Source organism: Dromaius novaehollandiae, chromosome 1 (assembly GCF_036370855.1).
Source record: "Dromaius novaehollandiae isolate bDroNov1 chromosome 1, bDroNov1.hap1, whole genome shotgun sequence".
Classification (NCBI taxonomy): Eukaryota; Metazoa; Chordata; class Aves; order Casuariiformes; family Dromaiidae; genus Dromaius; species Dromaius novaehollandiae.
In genome coordinates, this window is record NC_088098.1 from 202,997,438 (window position 1) to 203,006,170 (window position 8,733).

Consider the following 8,733-nt stretch of genomic DNA (forward strand, 5'->3'; position numbering starts at 1 on the left):
AGGATATTTACCAGCTTTTAAATGAAGCAATAAGAAAGAAGCTTCTTCCATAGGAACAGCCTGTGAAATTTCTAGCCCCCTATTACTCAAGGCAACTTCATTACATAATCCCACTGAACGGCTCTTCCCTCTTTTTTGTGTTTATCTATATTTATTGTCAATAATCACAATAATCATATATTCTTTGTGCAGGCTGTTCCTCACATGTACCTTTCTATCATCTATGTTTGAACAGTTCTCGTGATGTGTTGGTGACTGGCAGACAACTGTTCTCTAAACAGATGTCTACAGAGCCTAACAACTCCTGGTGACTTCTGTTAGTGATGGGCCACAACGTGCAAACTACTTTTGTACCACAAATTAGAACTGCTATTGTAAGCACCCTAGAATAGGTGTTAAACATCATGTTTTAGTTCAAAATCTGCTCTCTCTCGCTTAGGTCTAGAGACCTCATGCTGAGGGCAGACTGTTACACAGCCGTCCACTGCTGTGGGTTCTTCTGCCCTGTTCTAAGGAAAGTTCAACACTGCTTCAGTCATTGGCCTAAGCAGCCTCCAGGTTGGTACCCATATGGCAACTCTTGTTGCAAATTCACATGAAGTGATATTTGAGGAGTAACACAAGAAAATGTTGTTGTCAATACCCTAGTCTTTCTGACTGTGAACTTTCAGAGGTTCTGATTCAGCAAAGAACCAAATAACATGAGTTCTAACAACTATACACATGCTTAAACACTTTACTAAATCAATGTCTTTTATTCCAGCTCTCACTTCTATTTTCAGCTTCTGCTCACAAACCATAATGAAAGATGAATATTCTCTTCCCTTAAAAACAAGGCAGTCAGTGCGTCAAAATGATGTATGGGCTCCTCAGTATGTGCCAGGACAGGATCTTCAGCTGAGTTTGAAACTTCACATTCTACCCGAGTCCCAAAGGGGTGCCTACATTAGCGTTTTGCTTCAGAGAAAGAGCATGATTTTGAGGAAAATTTTCTGATTATCTCCACTTATCGTGCTTTAGTTTCCATCACAGAATGGTCTCAGAGTGCATGACCTGGATTCCTTTTGCATTAAACTAAACTGGAAGATGTGCTCCTGGGAGTCCACTTAATGCACTCCAGATGCAAAAGGGTACTTGCTTCATGGGAGCAGTTTAGCCCTAACATAAAACCTCTGAAAAGTGCATAATGTAGGTGTCAGGTCATAAAAACCAACAGTTACTTCTACAGATTCTATTTGTCCACATTATTTGATAATGGAGATATAGCAAAAGTCACCAAACTACCCAGAGCAAGGCAGGCAGAGCAGATATGACGGCATAAAAACGATGGTCCAACTGCTTTTCCAGATGCAAGATTCTTATGTGCTCAGGCAAAATTACAGCATACTGATGGTCTATTTTTCTTCAGAGGTACCAAGGCATTTATCAACATGATATCTAATCAGTGTAAAAGAGGAAAAAATAAGTGTCCTCTAAAATTTAAGCATCTATTCTTTTTTCTTTTTTTTAACTTGAAAACACTTGTACTTATGATTGCTATCAGCACTCCCTTAGCAGGTAGTTACATGCCTAACTACTAAATAGGATCCTTAATTTTGACACAGTGCTTGGGGGATGCAAGGCATTATGTGACTGTTAAGTATTATTAAGCTGAAGAGAAGGCTGATTAATGAGGAAGTCATTCTGCCTTTCAGCTTCAGGATGCAACGGGCTGCATTAGCTTTTCATATAAAAACCTTATGGGGAAATCCTGTTTTCATGAACACCACAAGCTTCTCCTAATTTCCTTATATAATGTCGTGGCACCAATATGCTCTCCCTATTCATCTTTAAAATAACTATATAGATTACTGTAGGAAACTGGATGATATAGTACCTCATAAGATAAAAATGGAAGTACTGATTCTCTGGAAAATAGACAAGAGAGCCTTGATTTTTCTTATTTCACGATTACTAGCACATGTGATTTTTTGTTTTAACATTATCAGTGTTTGAAGGTTGTGAATGACACTGTACTGCTAGCTGTCTGTAAGGAAAGCATCTGAGTTACCCGCTCACCTTCTAACCCGCCTTTTGATTTCTAGCACACACAGGTCTGATGTAGCTGAACACGCAGAACACTTCTCACCAGTTTTACAGCAGTACAATTCGGCAATATCTCAGTATGTTGCAGGGGCAGGTCAGAACCAGACTCATCTGAGACTGATTCTCCATCAATATTGCAGTTTGGGGGTGGCACTGGGGGATTGCCACTGCTGTAGACTGATAATGGAGGGATAAGGATAAGGAAGTGATGGGCTGGGCTCTACTTTAAAATTAAGGCTCCTCTACATTGATAGAAGACCTTTCACAGAATATGAATATAAGCCTAAATGTAAGTTTAAAATTTAGAGACAGCTCCACAACATTAGAATGAAGTGAAAAGTTCTCCAGATGTGTCTGTAGAGAGAGCTATGGAGGACAACTATTCGTGAGTTACTCTATGTGCAGACATACTTATTCAACATAGAATATGATACATACACATTTTATTCTTGAATATCTTTGCACAGGTAAGACTTTCATATAAAAAAGAGGAAAGCCCTAGTATCTCAAAGGTAGAAACTACCAATGTTCAGATTTAATGATGAATCAATTTTAACTCAGTGCTAATAGATTTAAAAAACAGACCCCAAAGAATATTCCTTTAGAAATAAGCAACAGTAAATCTTTCGATTGAAATCGATAAACAAGCATATTTTCACAGATTGTGAAGCCAGAAAAGGCACCTCTGACACAGTCTTCCAGTAATGCAGGGCCCAGAATTCCCCCAAGATACTCTTGCATTATGGCTTTGACTTCCAATATTCTCTATCCTCATTACTAAAAATGGTTTTAATATTTTTAGCCTGAACTGATCTGACTTCAGCCCAGTGGGAATATTAACAGTCTGGTATTAAGTTGTCCTTAAAATTTCTCTTGGATAGGCTAAACTGCATGAGTTTATTATGACTGTCACTGAAAAAATGCCTTACTAAAATCATATTCCAGATCATTCATGGAGCTCTTTACTGAGTGGCTTTCCTTTGACTTCTTGGCCACAAAACGGGCCCTGGGCACCCCATGCCTCACTGCATCCCTACAGGGTAGCAATACGAGATTTGTGCTCCTGTTCAGCCGTAGCTTTCATACTCATGTTAATTCCCTCAGCTATAACATCACCCTCACTGCTCATCGATCAGCGTAAGCCTTTTTCCAAGGTTACTGCTTTCCACAGCACAGTCTCCCACATGGTGAGCACAGTCTGTGTTGCTTGCAGATGTGTGATCTTGCACTGAACTGTTAAAAGTATTCTAAACTCCTGACAGCTTCCTAGCTATGGCTTCTGGATCTTTTTCCAGCTCACTCTGTGAATATTTATGGGAATTAATTTTTGAAAATGGAATTTAATCTGCTTTTCCTTAAAAAAGTTCTGCATGATCTCTGACCTAAAACTTTTTATTGTTACTGTAGAAATTACTTTGAAAGTAAAGCATTTGTGCTAATGTCCCTCTAATGCTGCCAAGAAATATATCCTTAAATAAATATAGGTTTCATTCCAAACCTTGTTTTGGGACCTCAGACAGCCATGAGTCAGATTTTCCATGTTACTAGCATTCTGGCTGTTCCAGGGGTGCCAAGCTTGGACACTGGTATTCAGCCTAAGGACTAAGTCATAAACTTTGCAGTTTGCAACTGGACCAGTTGAAACGATATCATTTCCTACAATCACTGTCCATCAGAGACCTCCTACCTGCCACAGTGCTGATATGTTTTTGTACAGTTTGCTGAAATGGTTTTTTTTGTAACAGAGTCTCGTTAGGTAGCATAGCTTCTGAATTTGTAGGCCCAATAAAACTTACTGTTGTGCTTGACAAATGGCTTCTTCTGGCAGCAGCTGCTATCAGTCCTTAACTGTGCTGGCATTCAATTAGGCAATGGGAAAAAAACATTTCCTGTCACCCACATTAACACAGCAAGGTATTATAACAGTGGTAACTTCCTTTGGGCATTCCTAGCAATAACCCAAAAGAAATATCAGCTATTTTCTTTGGGCATTAATTGCATTGATCTAGTTCTGATTACCGGGATCTGCAAACAGCTTCTCCAGTGTGTGGAGGATCTAATTATTCCCAGAGGACACAGTTATGTAAATCTGAGATATAGTAAATATGTATAGGGACTAAATATTCCTGCAGTTCACAACCCTGTACTTCTCTCTCTTTTATTGCAGAAGAATGAACTGAAACATCAGAGCTGTCTGAAGCATGAGCAGAAAGAACACCTAGGAAACAGGGCTTTATCTGGCAGACAGATACACTCTGTGTATATTTGCTTCTCCCTGAAGCCTAAAGATGCTACAAGAATTCATCGCAGTATGAGAGGCAGAACAAGGACACCGAGGCACTGCAAAAAGGCCCTGCAAAGAATAGATGGTTAAAAAAAAAAGCTTCCAGATTATCTTCTGTTTGACACAGACAAGACTGCTTTGGCAGCATCTAATGCTGTGTGACTGGGGATAAAAAACACAGCAACTGTCATGGCCACAAGAAGCAACTCATCAGCTTTCTCATATTCATGCCTGTTCCTTCAATCATTATTCAGATACCACATTCATACAGCTTAATGGAAATTCTGCTGAAGTATAAACGGTTGGATTGGCTGCTGCAAAATCCTGAAAAATTAGAGAAAACAGCCTGTGCAGGAATGGTAGTGCACAAACAATATCAATAACATTTGCAATGTCAGCTGAGCCAGAAAAGCTGGGAGCGAGAAAACAATGGGGAAGACACCTGATGATCATGCCATTTACTTCCTCAGTGAACTCACTGCTGCATGGGATTTTTCTGAGCTGTCCTGCTGTGTTACCTGATAAGAGAAGCCTTTCTGGACACAGTATCCACTACCTCCACACTCAGGATAGAAAAGAAACAGATTCTTGAACTTGTCAGGATTCGAATAGCCAGCAAAAATGTTTGCTGACCATGGGATTTTTTTCATAGTTTACTAGTATATTATTGATGTGCCTTCTATGGTAGAGTTTATACAAAGCAGTACTGCATTTCTGAATTCCTTAGTGTATACCATAGTGGAGGAGTGACTACCATTCATGACCCACAAACCTTATATCAAAAACTTAAGTGTCTCAGAGTTGTGCCTCTCCAAGACCTAAGGGAAAGGCACAACTGGTAGTAGTTCACAAGTGGGTGATGACAATTGCTTCCCAATCTCCTGACTCTCTGTTGCAGAATAAGAACAGGCTGAACATTCATCTAGGATCCAATAATGTCCACCTCATCACATCTTCACATGGCTTGCTTCTTCCTGTAACTGAGATGCAAATTTGTTCCCATGCTAATACAGTCCCAGCCTCCTCCTCAGCTGTGAATGACTTGCAAGCCATAGGTTTTCCAGACTAACTTAGTGAGCGTGCAAAAAGACAGACAAAATAACGTTCCTCTTTTAGGAGCTTCCCTACTATACTTAGAAAAAATATTACCAATATTAATACTACTACTGTTAACAAACAACTACCACAGGGGCCTAGGATCTTACAGTATTTGTAAACTGCCAGTAAGCTGACCTGCTGTGAGCCCTCTCCTCTCTGTGCTCTGGTGTGCTGGATTACTGCAACCAACAAAGAGAAAACTGGTTTTCTGAAGCATATGTTGGAAGAATCTACCCACAGCAGGTTTCTACCCTCCCTTTATAATCAATGAAAGGCAATACACACTTTTAGAAGAAATTCATAGTACTTAGACATCTACTTTAGGCTTGGATGAATTGTACTCTAGAAGTGGTCATTTCTATCTGCTGACTATTAAGGGAGTTTAGCATGACCAGCTGAGATGTTAGCAACTGTATTTAAGGTGTCTGAAATTAGGTGAGATGAATCCCTCTTAGGAATCCAGCTTCTTGCCTGCATTATTTGTTCCTAAATGTATGGCTCAACATTTGGCTGTATTAAACACATAGTGTTCAAATGGGCCCAGCTCACAAAGTGGTATGAAACTCAGGGGTGGTCTGATTGAGCTGTCATTACTGTTTATTTAGTTTCACTAGTTTCTGAATTACTATATGTATTGGCTACATAAATCTGTGCAGAATAGCACTGGAAACAACCTATTTGGTGATGACTCTCTGTGATTTTGCATTAAAATGTTACATCGCCTCTCTAGTGAATCCCAGCCAAAAAGCAAATTTCCTCCCTTGCTCTATAACGTTAAGAATATAGAAAATGATCTTGGCAGCTGTTCTCCTTCAGAGTTTTTCATTAGTAAGATATATTCAAGGAGCTCTCTTTTCAAGAGCTTTCACACAAGGTAGCAAAATGGGACCTCTAGGAGTTATTGCAGTCCCACCACAATTACCACAAAACCCATCATGTGAAAGACAGAAAGACAAAGCAAGCTCCCCAGCATAAGCAATTACTAAATTTCTTCTAAATAGTTTGCAATGTTTTTCAAACATTTGTTCCACTCTTGGTGATATTTCACAATTTCTAATACATAAAAGCTGTTTCTCCTAATCAAAGCTTTAAGCCATCATTAATGATGCCTTTTGTTTCCAGTTTGGCTTTGGTTCTGCATCACTCAGAAATGCTGTGGAATGTTCCTCTACTTAGGTCCCAAAAGAGAAAAGGTTCAAAGCAGCCTTACAGCCCTGCAGTCAACAGGAAGTAAATGCCTGAACGTCTGGGTCATAGGTTTCAGTAAAAAAAGTCATCCCTGAAGTGTTAACCAGTGCAAGTAAAGGCTGACCTTCTAATGTCTTCATAGGCTGGTAGATTTTGAGAAGTCTTGGAGTAATCAAGAATTGCATGTTTCCCAGATAAACCCAAAGTATGTGAATTAACCCTGAGGTTAAGAACGTTTAGCCAAATTCTTCCTTAGGACGTCAGTGGAAATACAGTATAATTTCATTTAACTCAGAATTAAGAAAAATATAAGCATTCTAATGAAATTCTCATAAAAACATCAAAACACAAACCCACAAACACTATTGCAGCAAAAGAAAGGTTCTTGACTGTTTCCTAGTCCTCCAGGGGAAAACAGTTTAACAAGCTGGAAGTAGGTCTGTTCAGGTTAGGGAAATACATGATATTTTTGTGTTGTAGACATCAAACATGCAACAATTATATTGATAAATATGACCTATGTAGCTGCAGGAGCCTCATTTTCATTTATCAGCAGAAGACAATGTACTATTGCTTCCAGACCTATCTGTGCCATACCCATAGCCCTCACCAGACAGAGCAATGACAAGGAGATCTGAACAAGGCAGGCACAGGGGAATTCATCTAGATGAGGGCCTGTTTATCAGTTTCTCAGTACCATTAGCACAGCATGCTCTTAATTTTGCTATGGAATTAAAAGGACTGTTTTTAAGTGGTCACTAAAATGGTCCAACCACCTTTCATAACTTCATCCTAAGCACCTTAGAGTGTTAAGCATCACCCACTAGAAAGACCCTTTTATCAGTACATGAGATTTGTTTTCCTTTTTCAGAGTCAGTGGAGAAATGAGTGAAAAGACATAGGCAGAGCTGTTAGTGTAGTCAGACAATGCTGCTTCATGCCACTGCTTGGTTGAACCTACCCTAACACACAGCTTCAGCATTCTGTCTAGGTATGACTGGGCCATGGATGAAGTCAGCCCAGCTGTAACTCAGTTCAGATAAAATTAGTTCAGATAAAATTGCCTGAGCGGAAGAAGGTACTCAAAGTTATGGTGATCAAGAGCTTAGTAAGTTATCACTAATGTGACTGCTCTTCTTCTGACCAATGAGCAGGATATTCAAAGTTTCAATAAGAGAGAAAAGCGAAGCGGAGCGGAGCGGAGCGAAGCGAAGGGAAGGGAAGGGAAGGGAAGGGAAGGGAAGGGAAGAGAAGAGAAGAGAAGAGAAGAGAAGAGAAGAGAAGAGAGAAAAAAGAGAAAGAAAAAGAAAACGAAAAAGAAAGAAAGAAGACTGTTTAGAATATAAACCCTCGAGTTTAGCATATAGACTGATTTTAATTAATGGTTTTCATGTGCATGACACTTCCTTGAAATGTGTCTCATTATATTACATGGTAGAACTGAAACCCAAGTATGTAAACAGGGTAACACATCTCAGAATGATATCCAAAGGCCTCAGGGCTAGGAAACCAAAGTCCTGGGAAAAGACAACCATTGATTCAAAGACCTTTATGTTACATTCACAACTGTGCATGAAGTTATTTGTTATTACTGAGCATTTCAGAGGACGGGCTTCTGAACAGCTTCCATTACAGAGAGTTAAGTAGAAAAAAAGCATTAAAGAGAAAACAAAGAGTTTGGGAATACTAGTTTAAGGTAAGAATACATATGTTTGGTTAAGCATGTACAGCGACTATGCATGAATTACAGCTGAAAGGGAATTTTTACTTTGCATCTGTTATCTATGCCAGTGCCACAAAGACTGCTGGCAGGGATATTTTAAGTGGTATTCACTCTGAACAGAAGGAATACCACTAAAAGCGGATCTAAATTTGGATATCTGCATATAAGTGTCTACACTTGGACTAAACTTCCAGTATAACCAATACAGATCTGGAGTTCAATAGAGTTTCCAAAAGATAAGTATTTAGTGCCATTTGATACACCTCAGGGTACCTGAGATGTCCACATGGATATGTAAAGACCTACTGGACACCCATACCTCCTTGGCTGGCGTTGAGAGCCATGTGGGTACGCC

General features: G+C 39.5%; 1 long non-coding RNA gene across 1 annotated transcript; it reads left to right on the forward strand.

The window, feature by feature from the left end:
* Positions 1 to 460: 460 nt before the first annotated feature.
* Positions 461 to 6,144, forward strand: LOC135330465 (uncharacterized). The gene is made up of 2 exons (XR_010392473.1): positions 461 to 558; positions 4,253 to 6,144. It is a non-coding gene; the product is annotated as an uncharacterized LOC135330465 (long non-coding RNA).
* Positions 6,145 to 8,733: the final 2,589 nt, after the last annotated feature.